Source organism: Rattus norvegicus, chromosome 7 (genome assembly GCF_021556685.1).
Source record: "Rattus norvegicus strain SHRSP/BbbUtx chromosome 7, alternate assembly SHRSP_T2T, whole genome shotgun sequence".
Lineage (NCBI taxonomy): Eukaryota > Metazoa > Chordata > Mammalia > Rodentia > Muridae > Rattus > Rattus norvegicus.
The window spans coordinates 102,159,759-102,172,413 of record NC_141540.1 but is presented as its reverse complement, the minus strand read 5'-3'; the positions used below and the strand labels follow the sequence as shown (position 1 = coordinate 102,172,413).

Sequence of the window (12,655 nt, the reverse complement as noted above, 5' to 3'; positions counted from 1 at the left end):
GTCCTATAAGCCTGTGTGTCAGGAGTGCTGTAGACCTGTTTTCCTGTTTTCTTTCAGCCAGTTATGGGGTCAGAGTGTTCTGCTTTCGGGCATGTAGTTTTTCCTCTCTACAGGTCTTCAGCTGTTCCTGTGGGCCTGTGTCTTGAGTTCACCAGGCAGGTTTCTTGCAGGGGAAAAGTTGGTTCTACCTGTGGTTCCAAGGCTCAAGTTTGCTCGTGGGGTACTGCCTATGTCCTCTCCGCGGCGGCAGCAACCGGGAAGATCTGCGCCGCTCTTTCCGGGAGCCTCCGTGCACCAGGGTTCCAGATGACGTTTGGTGTTTTCCTCTGGCGTCTGGATGTGCACAGAGTGCAGTCTCTTCTGGTTTCCCAGGCGTGTCCGCCTCTCTGAAGGTTTAGCTCTCCCTCCCACGGGATTTGGGTGCAGAGAACTGTTTATCCGGTCTGTTTCCTTCAGGTTCCGGCGGTGTCTCAGGCGCAGGGGTCCTGCCGCTCCTGGGCCCTCCCCTACGGGAACCCAGAGGCCTTATACAGTTGCCTCTTGGGCCAGGGATGTGGGCAGGGGTGGGCAGTGTTGGTGGTCTCCTCTGCTCTGCAGCCTCAGGAGTGCCCACCTGATCAGGCGGTGAGGTCTCTCTCCCACGGGGTTTGGGAGCAGAGAGCTGCTGCGGGCCGGGATCCGCGGGTGTGGGACTTCCGGTAAACACAGGAAGTGCCCGGTCCTAGAGGAATTTTGCCTCTGTGTGTCCTGAGTTCACCAGGCAGGTTTCTTGCAGGGGAAAAGTTGGTCCTACCTGCGGTTCCAAGGCTCAAGTTTGCTCGTGGGGTACTGCCTAAGTCCTCTCCGCGGCGGCAGCAACCGGGAAGATCTGCGGCGCTCTTTCCGGGAGCCTCCGTGCACCAGGGTTCCAGATGGCGCTTGGTGTTTTCCTCTGGCGTCTGGATGTGCACAGAGTGCAGTCTCTTCTGGTTTCCCAGGCGTGTCCGCCTCTCTGAAGGTTTAGCTCTCCCTCCCACGGGATTTGGGTGCAGAGAACTGTTTATCTGGTCTGTTTCCTTCAGGTTCCGGCGGTGTCTCAGGCGCAGGGTCCTGCCGCCCCTGGGCCCTCCCCTACGGGAACCCAGAGGCCTTATACAGTTGCCTCTTGGGCCAGGGATGTGGGCAGGGGTGGGCAGTGTTGGTGGTCTCCTCCGCTCTGCAGCCTCAGGAGTGCCCACCTGATCAGGCGGTGAGGTCTCTCTCCCACAGGGTTTGGGAGCAGAGAGCTGCTGCGGGCCGGGATCCGCGGGTCCAGACTCATCTATTTTTAATGTCTAGCAAATAGTAATGAATCAGAGCAAAGAGTTGCTAAGTTCTCCCACACTTGTTACAAAGGTAACAACAGTCTTCCTCCCATGTCACCATCATTCTAATCATTTTAAGATGTCAGAAGTTATGTGCAAGAACTGGAATTTATCTCATGAAAGAAGAGAGTTTAAAGAAAAGCTAATTCACTAATACTTTGAAAATGAAGAAGAGCAGTCAACTTATAGCCACTAACCTATTTCCTGTGAGCTAAAGTTACACCAAACAGAGTGTTCCATCATCAGTACCATTCTCCTCTACTAATTAGAAATTGGGAACTATTTGCACCACTGATCTGACTAAAACCATACTTGTTGAAATGTTAGAATAGTGATCTAGGAAGGACATAATATAAAACAAGACCCTGCCATTGCTTGGTAGTAAGGAATGACATTATCTGGGTAGAGATGACACAGTAGCATATCAGCTACCTTATTGTACTGTACTGTACTGTGTTATGTTATATTACATTGCATTGTATAGTATTGTATAGTATTGTATTGTATTGTATTGTATTGTACTGTACTGTATTGTATAGGCTTGAACTCCCTTGGGCTTTGGATTCTGAAGGCAAGAAGTTGGAGAATGATTAACCCCCAATGGTAGTGGCAGGGAAAGAGGCCAAACCTCAGCTAGGATCCTCTCAAAAAAGGTGACACTCAAAATATAACCAAATATACATTATGAGAAGGCCAATACTTGTGTTCTGGACCTACAGGCTACAGGTCAGAACAATAGCAGGAATAAAGAAACTCTGAAATGATAAGGCACCTGGAACAATCACAGAAGAAATCACTTTTTCTATCTCTTCTTTTCTCCTGCTTAAAACCAGGGAAACATGGACAGGGGATCAGAGGCGCACCAGTTGGTGACTGAGGCAAAATAAGGGGTTCTTTAGTGGAGGAGAGCAAATTGTAGTCTTGAAAGTGACAAGAAGTTAAAAATATCTTACCAGGATCTCACTAAGTAGGTGGCCATAAAATTTATTGCAAATTCCATCACACTAATGAGAGTTAAAGGGGACACAAGAGGTGGGCAGCTAAACAGTGCCAGAAAAACTAGCACATATGTTATTTGGCCCTCACAGAAAGGAACTTCAGTGCAGTACAGTTGTTAGCACATTTGGGAAAATATGTGTACCGGACTCATATTTAAAATTCAATTATGGAGCCGATTAATGTCCACTTTAAAATTTGTCTACACTGATGCAGTGTTAATAGGACACTGGGAGTCATCTCCAAGTAATATGCCAATAGAATAGTAAGGGGTTACACTATCACAAAGGAGTGAGCATGGCTAGTTCAGGAACATTGACACAGACTCTGCAGTGGTAGAAAACCTGGCATGTGCTCTTAAGTATAAGCAGGAGACATGGGATGGATGGGAAGAAGGGAAGGCAAGGGAGAGGTGTATGAAAATAAACATAAGGTAAATGCTTGCTTCAAGAGGTGAAGCTGTTCGGATCTAAGAGGAATAGAGGCAACCGTAGTACCATGCGAACTCTGCCACTCTTTGTCAATAAATCTTACTGAAACATAATCAGAATCACTGCTTTTTCAATACTGACACTTGCTTTCACACAAGAGAGGCAGAATTGAATAGTTTAAAAGACTACCTTGGCCCATTAATGTCTGAACTATTTCCCATCTAGCTTGAGACTGAAAATCTTTTCTGACTTCCATTTGAAGATCTAAGGAGTCAACTAGTTGCTTCTGCCCATCATTATTTATTCTAAGAGAAGTATTCCAAAGGAAGATAGTCTGTCTTTATCACTACACATAGACCTTTGATTTCACAACTCAGTTCTCCTGCCCTATGAGCATGGCTAGATCCTTCAACAGCATTCCTCTGACATGTGTACATTACGGGAATCTGGGGATTCATTTAACACCCTGTCCCATGAACCCCATTTTCTAAGTTAAATGCTCACAGAAGCAAGGACCTAAGTCTTATTGTAGCTTATTTTGGTAGAAACATTAGAAGAATGGCAAGGTTATACAACCAGAAGAAATCTGGACAGTAGAAAGTATATTATTCAGTCAGCCACAGTGTGTAATCAGATTCTTTGTGTTGAAATCAGGCCTTGGAACTGTTCTACCTGAGGGATGAAGAATGTGAGATGCCTACATTCCACCCATGGAAGTTACTTGTTACTGCTGCCTTTATAGATGTCAACTCACTTCATGAACTGGGAAATGAAGGTTCTAACAGTATGACAGTCTCCCTAAAGTAGGCAGGCAAATCATTGGAAATTCGGCTGATATGCAGGGAAATGTCAGTGGGTCTACATAATAAGGGCAGAGGATCAGATAGCAACAGTTATGTCCATCGGGGCTCTGAATTGACTTTATTCTACTAAAAGGGCTCCATGAAATTTGGAATTTCGTTTGGATTACTGAAAGAAACATTGGAGAGGATACATCTGGAGAGGCATGGGGTGATAATTTCTTTTCCAGTACACTCTATCCCAGATATCAGTTTCCTGACAGAAGGATATTTCTACACTGCTAATCTCATCAGAAGATGGACAAAAATAAATAGAGAAATATGATAGGAAATGATGAGAAGAAGATGGGAGAAAGAGAAAAGGGAGACTAGGGAAGTTCAAACAGATAAGAAGTAGAATTTGTATACCTCAGTACACATGAAGATATGCATCATGGATCCAGAATCATTTCCCCTATACCACAGTCCACTAAATGGAAAAAACTAGCGTAAGGTTTTCTACCTAGGAAACTATAATTTTTATAAGACCACACACCAGTTCACTGGTCTTCAAATTTTTGGTTATAAAGTGCTATCAGACAATAAAAATTAAAGAGTTTGTACATTGTATATACAGAAAATTTCATAGGTGAATGCTATATACATGTAAAGGCCCATGAATGTACAAGCTTATGCCTATTCTAAGTGTTAGCAACTAATGTTCTTTGTCTGTTACCTTCTTCTTTCCCTTCTTCCACTCATCTATATGCTCCTGCTTCTTCTGTCTTTCTGAAGAACCCATACTAAGTGAGCTATATACATGATCTATATAGTACATATAACTTCACAGCTTTGCTAAGTTCTACCCTATATTATCTTATTCACTCTATCTTTCTTTTATGTATGGGCTTGACTGAGCTCCTGAATCTCTGAACAGGACTCCACATCTCAACACATCAATTTTCAAAGCTCTGTAGCCTTATTCCCTATATTCCCAATATAGCAAATCCTCTTTTTTTCTTGGTTATTTTCTATTGGATATATTTCTTTATTTACATTTCAAATGTTATTCCCTTTCCTGGTTTCTTGTCCATAAGCCCCCTAGCCCTCCCCCACAAGGGTGTTTCCTCCATTCACCCCCCTTTACCCCACCAATATTCCCCTACACTGGGGGTCCAACCTTGGCAGGGCCAAGGGCTTCCCCTTCCACTAATGCCCCAACAAGGCTGTTCTCTGCTACATATGCAGTTGGAGCCCTGGGTCAGTCCATGTGTAGTCTTTGGGTAGTGGTTTAGACCCTGGAAGCTCTGGTTGGTTGGCATACAACAAATCCTCTTGTATACAAAGATCAAAGATATGTCCTCAGTAACCCATAAAATCTCTCTCTCTCTCTCTCTCTCTCTCTCTCTCTCTCTCTCTCTCTTTCTCTCACACACACACACACACACACACACACACACACACACACTACCCTGCATGTAGTTCTAATTTCTATTCACACATTCTCATACATATACATTATTCTAGGTTTCATACAGTTCTGCACATCTTTATCCAAATGTTTCAACCTTAACTAGATCCTTGGAGAAGACTGCAAATAAGATTGTAAAAGTAAAGCATAAACTGCAATGGAGGCCATAGGATGGTGAAAATACTAGGTACATGGAGCATCTCTTCAAAAAAGTTGCAGGCATGGAGTGGTCTTAGTCCAAGACAAATGCCATGTGTTCCTTAGTCAATAGTGCTAGAGGAATGGAACTGTCCAAGCCTGCTGAAGGGTAAACAATTCCACAAGATTCACATGTTGGACATGGAGCTTCAGAATTTGATGTTCATTCTTATGAGCTGAGGTCTTGAGTTTAATGGTCTTTCCTTCCTTGGACGATTTCTTATTAGCATGAATGCATTTACATCACTCCTGGGCATAACTTGTTCTTTGTTTTTATCCAATCTCACAGTTCAATTGCCTTGAGACACAGAAGACAGATACTTCAGATCTTTGAAATATGTTTGGAATCTAAGACTGTGAGAATTTTGAAGTGTAAACTGAATACATTTTCCATTTTGAGGTGGCCATAAATGTGCAAGGTTCAGGAAACTGAATTCTACATTTGAATGTGGAATGCCTTTGATGGCTTGACATGTTTGAATATTTTCTCTCCAGTTAGCAATGCTGTTTAAGGAAATAAGGAGGTAGGTTTTAACTAAAGGAAGAGGAGTTGACCACTGTCTAAGCCTGATCTGCCAAGGTGTAGGTAAGCAACCTCACACTCTGACTCCCACAGCTGTGTGTCGCCATGAATTATGATATGCCTTCTGCACTGTGACAGACTATGTATGAACTCTCAAGCCATGAGTCAAAATTCAATCTTCCTTTAATGAGTAGACGTCAATGTCAATTTAACAGGAACTTAGAATCACCAGTGAGATACACTTTTGTGTATGACTGGGATGTGGTGTTTGGAGAGGTTTAAATGAGGAGGGAAGACCCTTCCTAAGTATGGTTTGGTTGCTCACACTGAAAACAACAGGGGGGAAGACAGAAAAAACAGGAACACGAGCATTCACCTCCCTTTATTTTTGAACTGTGGGTAGAATGTGACAAGCTGACTCAGTCTTGCCCTCATCAGGAGCTACCCTCAACACCAAATTCCTTTCTAACACAATTGAGTGGACCCTTTTTCTATGAGCTGAAAATTTCTTGCCTAACCTATTTCTATCAGGTATAACACCACCGAAATAAAGAAAGGAACAAACGAGAGAAACAGAGACAGAAGGCAAGAGACAGAGATACAAAAGCTATCAGAAAGGGAGGGAGAGAGAAAAGGAGGAGAAGGGAGGGAGAAGAAAGGGGAAGAAGGGAGGGAATAAGAATAAAGGAAGGGGAAAGGAAGGAAGGAAGGAGAAATGAGAGGAAGAGGATGGAAGGAAAGGGAAAGGAAGAGAAGGGCAGGGCAAGCTTCTGCCTTCAAAGGAGATTTTCCCAGACGCCCTTTCACCTAATTCAGCTTACCCACACTTGTCTTTTCTAATGTTCACAAGTTAATCAATGTCTCATTTCACATTATCAGAATGCTTATCATCTGGCACTGCTGACTTGTTTTTACATCTATTTTCTCTTTTGGTCCATCTTCACTTGTAGATGAAGAATGCCTTCTACTTCCGATGTAAATGTATTTATATTTGCATGTATTTATAGATCCCGTATGATGGACTGGCAAAAGAGACCTTCAATGGACTGGCAATCTCTCCAGTATATGCTGGTCCATCATTGGAAACCAGGCAGAAATATAAGAAAATATAATCTCCCAACAGAGATTGAGTTTGAAATGGTAAAGTGATCTTGAAAAACTACTGAAGTTCTGTCACCCTATGAATTGAAGATAAGAAAGTACAGAAACAATATAGCTATCAATTTTGGGTGTCAACCGTATTTCAGGCATTGCTCTAATCATTTTATATTCATTTTGTTTTCTCAATATTATAACATATGTTTTAAACTTAAGTTTCTATAAGAGCTGAAAACACCTAAGCTAAGGCTGAGGTATGGAATTTGGTATCTTTCAAAGCTGGAAAGAGGATGGGGGAGAGTACTACCCATGTTGGACTTTCCAATCTGAATGAAGCAAAGTTGTTTGAAATGTAAGTTCCATATGCCTATCATCAGGTCAGCTCAACAAACTGATTCCATAATCTTTGAGGAAGGTAAAACTTACCTTAAAGCTTACTCTTCTGGACTACTATTACAAAATTGAATTTTATAAAAGCAAATTGACTCTTTCGGTGGTAATAAATCAAAATCAGGAAGCTAATCAAGATGATAATTTCCTACTGGGGCTAGATCATTCAGAGCTGCATACAATCAAGAGTATGCATGGTAGAGCATGAGTTTTGCCTACACAAACCTGGGAACTTAACTACAATGACTTTACTTTCTCCTTCTGGAGGCCTACTTCTGGCTCACTGGAATACCAACCAACATTTGATGCTTGAGCTTGAGAGGGAGTTAGTAAACCTTATCCCTTTCAGAGGCTTTCCACATTCAAAGCAAGCAGCCTAGTGACCTCTATTCAACTTGATTCTGAAGTAGATACTTTATTCCAAAATTACTTGCCTCATAGTCATGTCAGTACGCACCTTATACATGGTTAGTGCCATCCTTACTCTAAATGCCAGACCATCCGTTCAAGATTAGAAAACAATGGAAAGCCATGGCCAGTGTAAATGATGACCACATGGACTAAGACCACAATCAGAACCAGAGGAACTTTCAATGGACCCCAGTGTTATACTCACAAGTTCAAGGCCACACTTTGAGATGCATTTCTTACTTCTTACTTAATTCTTACTTCTAGTCACTACCACAATGCAAATATACTCCACAAGTGCCTTGAGCACCACATGGTTGTGTTTGTAGAGAGTCTTTAAGAAGGAGTTTTGGGTGGCTAGGCAGGGATCCCAGTACAAGAATAAAGACACCAATCCACCAACAAAAATTTAGACCTAAAATTTATCCTGCCTTCAAAAGGTACAGGAACAAAGATCAGAGACTGAGAGAATAGCCAATTAATGACTAGACAATTTGAGACCCATTCCATGGGCAAGAAGTAATCCCTGACACTACTAATGATACTCTGTTATGTTTGCTAACAGGAGCCTAACATAACTGTCACCTGAGAGGCTCCATACAGTCACTGACCAAACAGATGCAGAGATCTAGAGACAAATATTAGTCAGAGCTGGGGTGTCTTGTGAAAGAGTTGAGGGAATGATTGAGGAGCCTGCAGGGGATAGGGACTCCATAGGAAAATCAATGGGATCAACTAACCTGAACCTTTGGGAGCCCCAAGACACCGAACCAACAAGCAAAGAGTTAGGATGGGCTAGACCCAGTCATTACCACACACATATATGTATCAGAGGTACAGCTTGGTCCTCTTACAGGTCCCCTACCTGGAGCAGGGGCCTTCCCAGACTCTGTTGCCTAGCTGTGGATCTGCTTTCCCTAACTGGGCTGCATAGTCCTGTAGTGACTTGATGTACCAAGTAAGGTTGGTACCCAGAGGATGTCTCCCACTTCTCAGAGAAGAAGGGGAGAGGGGTGGAAAGAGAAACTGTGTGAGGGAGGCACTGTGAGGAGGCAGCAGTAGGCAACTACAATTGGGACATAAAGTAAATAAATAAATTACTGGAAAAATAGTTCAAAATTAAATATAAATAAATAAATAGAAGGAGTCTTAGAGTCTGTCCTTAGTGTCTATATAAACATGCTAAGACTACCATTATAATAACCATTGTAGCAAAATGAAGTAAGAAAATTAGTTGATGGTCACAGCATCATTATGATATTCTAAATTTTAAACTGAAATAAAAGTCTATACCAACTCCTTGCATTCCAGATCGTCATTGTTGTTTAATTAATAATCACAAAGGAAAAATCCACAGCTTGCGGAAATAGACTTGCATATATGTTGGTTTAGAAAGCACTATTAAGAGCATCTACCATCTGCCACACGTAACCTGGCATAGATTATTTTTCTCTTGTTATTGGTCTCATTTCACTGTCTGAATATAATGGGGTACCCTACACAATCTCTGAGTCACTTTTTTATGAATCTGTGAATTGTTACAATTTATTTTTTTATTTAAGTGAGGACATACATTCAAACTAAATTTGCTATAAGGAAGGATTCTATACCCCATTTTTATAATGTAGCTTATTAAAGGCATATAAATACAAGGAAATTTTTAATTTCCTATCTTCAAGCAGTTTTGCCACTCTGAACTTCAGCTTTGGGCCTCATCATAAATTGCAACGCACTGATCATTGACAGAATATGCAGCTCAGATTAAGGGCACTTTTAATGCTCAATAGCTGGTGTTGGAAACTGTAGGACTTAAGACAACAGGATTATAAACATACAGTCTTTGGAAAAGCAATACAGTATCAGGTCCACACCTCAGGTTCATAAAATAGCTCCTTAGATTATATGAAAGTTTTTCTAAAGTATTGAAATTGATCTATTAGTGGTTGGGTTTTTTGCAGAATGATAAATATGAATCCATTTGTTTTCTTCTGCATTCAGTTTAGCTAGCAGAAGTTGTTGAAGATGCTATCCTTTTTTCTGGTATGCTTTTCTGGATTCTTCACCACAAATATGTGGTTCTTCAGTATGTGCACTTATATCTAGGTCTTCAATTCGATTTCATTGTCAGTATGTTTGCATTTATGCCAATACCTGGCTGGTATTGCTGCTGTTGTTGCTGCTATTGTTATTATTATTGCCCTGTAGTAAATTTTAGATTGTGTATGATAACAACAGAAGTTCTTGAGTTATTCAGAATTATTTTAGCTACCCTAGTTTTTTGTGTTTGCACATGAAACTTAAAACTGTCCTTTTAAATTCCATAAAGAATTGTTTGGAGGTTTTGATGGGGATTGCCTTGAATCTGTACATTTCTCTTAGTTGGATAGCCATTTTTACTATATAAATCTACTGGTCCATGATCGTATCATAGATCTAATCTATTTTAGTTAGAGTTTTTATTGCTGTGAAGAGAGATCATGATCTTGGCAACACTTATAAAGAAAAGCATTTAACTAGGGCTGGCTTACAGTTTCCAACATTTAGTCCATTACTGGCATGGCAGAAGCATGGCAGCGCACAGGCAGAACTGGTGCTGGAGACGTAGCTGGGAGTTCTATATCTGTATCACAAGGCAGCAGGAAAAGAGTGACCCTAGCCTGGAGGGAGCATTTGAAACCTCAAAGCCCATCCCTAATGATACACTTCCTCCAACAAGACCACACCCATTCCAACAAGCCCACAACTCCTAATAGTGCCAGTCCTTCTGAGCCTAAGTGGGTTTTTTTTTTATTCACACCACCATAAGGTCTTAAGTTTTCATCATAAAAGTCTCTCAATTGTCTGAGTAGTATTATTACCCCTGGATAATTTTTGTTTCCCATATTACTGTGAACTGTGTCATTTCCCAGATTTCTTACTTAGCCCATTTACCATTTGTATATAGGAGAGACTTTTGTTAGTTAATTTTGTATCCAGCTACAGTTTTGAAAATATTTATCAAATCTAGCAGTTTCGTGGTGGAGTTTTTAGGGTCACTTCTGAATATCTGTTGCAAAGTAAGATACATCAACCCCTTGTTTTCCAACTTGTATCTTCTTAATCTTCCTCAGTTCTATTATTGCTTTAGCTAAGCCTTCAAGTACTATATTGAGTAGGTATGGAGAAAGTAAACAACTGTGTGTTGTTCCTGATTTTATTGGAAGTGTTTGAGTTCCTCTTTAGGCTATTGTTGGCTATGGGCTTGCTGTAAATTGCCTTTATTATGTTGAGGTACGTTCTATGTCCTAATCTCTCCGGGACTTTTATCATGAATGGAAGCTGGGTTTTTCAAAGGTGTTTTCTAATTATCAGGAAAGGATCATGTGGTTTTTCTCCTTCCAACTTGTTTATATAGTGGATCATATTTTTTGATTTATGTATTTTGAACATCCCTGAAGATTTAGGATGAAGACTACTTGATCCTGGTGGGTAACCTTTTTGATGTGTTTTCAGATTCAACTTGTGAGCATTTTATTAAGAATTTTTGCATATGAGGTTCATTTAAAACATTGGCATGTAATTCTCTCTCTTTTGGGTCTTTATGTAGTTTGAGTATCAGGTTAATGTCTTATAAAGTAATTAGTTAGTTCCTCTTGTTTCTGTTATATGGAGTAGTTTGAGAAGTGTTTGCATTAGTTCTTCTGTAGAAACATGTTCTAATTCTTTGCTGAATACATCTGACCCTGAGTTTGTTCATTTGTTTTGTGTTGTTTTGTTTTTGTCTTATTTTATTGGTTGGAAGACTTAATTACAGCTTCTATTTCACTAGGGATTACAGGGTTTTTTTTTTATTTCAGTAGCTTATCTGATCTTACTGTAATTCTTGTAGATGGTGTATGAGTTTGTGTGTGTGTGTGTGTGTGTGTGTGTGTGTGTGTGTGTGTGTGTGACTCACTACTTTTAGGTTTTTCAATTTGATAGAGTGTAGCTTTTTAAAGTACGTCCATATGATTCTCCAGATTTCCTCAGTGCCTCTTGTTATGTCCTCCTTTCCATCTCTCATTTATTTGTTTTTATCTTTTCCGTTCATCTTTTTGTTAAGGTGACTAAGGGTCTATCAATCTTACTGATTTTCTCAAAGAATCAACTCTTTGTTTCATTGATCCTTCCTATTGCTTGTTTCTATTTATTGATTTAGGTCATGAATTTGACTATTTCTTTCCATCTACTCCATTGAGATGTTATTTCTTTTCAATATATAGCTTTCAGGTGTGCTATTAAAATATGAATAAGATATCTCCATTTTTAAGATGTAGGCATGTAGTGCTATGAACTCGCCTCTTAGAAATGCCTTAATTGTGATTGATAGGGTTGTGTATGTTGTGATTTCATTTTCGTTCTGTTCTAAAAAGTTTTTTATTTTTCTTAATTTCTGTCTTGACTCTTTTTTTTATTCAATAGTTAATTGTTTCATAGCAATGACTTTGTATGCCTTCTGCTCTTTCTGTTGATATCCAGCTTTAGTTCACAGTGGTCAGATGTTTTATAGGTTGTTATTTCATTTTGTATTTGTTGTATTTTGTATTCGTTGAGACATTCTTTGTTTTCATATATGTGGTCAGTTTTAAGAAAAGGTTCATGAGGTACTAAGGAGATGGTATATTCTTTTGTGTTCAGGTAAAACAATTTGTAAACTTTTATTAGGTCATTTTGGTTTATGTTATCAGTTAGGTCAGCATTTCTCTGTTTAGTATTTTTCTGGATGACATGTCTATTGGGAGAGAGTGAGGTACTGAAGTCACCCAATCTATGTGAGGGTCAATATGTGGTTTTAGCTGTAGTGTTTCTTTTTTGAACTGAGTAACCTTGCATTTGGTGTATAAAAGTTTATAATTGCAATATCTTCTTAATGAAATTTTCTTTTGATGAGTATGTAGTAATCTTCCCTGTCTACTTGTAATAGCTTTGGTTTAGAGTGCATTTTGTCACATAATAAAATGTGGTTATACCAGTCTACTTCTTGGGTCCATTTGCTTAAA

The 12,655-nt window shown here is 40.0% G+C and overlaps 1 protein-coding gene across 8 annotated transcripts in view; it reads left to right on the top strand.

Annotated features, from left to right (window-relative positions):
* A1bg (alpha-1-B glycoprotein) overlaps positions 1-12,655 on the top strand; it is a 149,027-nt gene that overhangs the window by 111,520 nt on the left and 24,852 nt on the right. The window contains exon 1 of one of the 8 annotated variants that reach the window (XM_087555531.1): positions 6,749-6,881. The exons of the other annotated variants lie outside the window; for them this stretch is intronic. The gene's annotated coding sequence lies outside the window, so the exon portion shown is untranslated. Of the gene's footprint in view, positions 1-6,748; positions 6,882-12,655 lie in introns of those variants that run through there. 8 annotated transcript variants of the gene reach the window in all.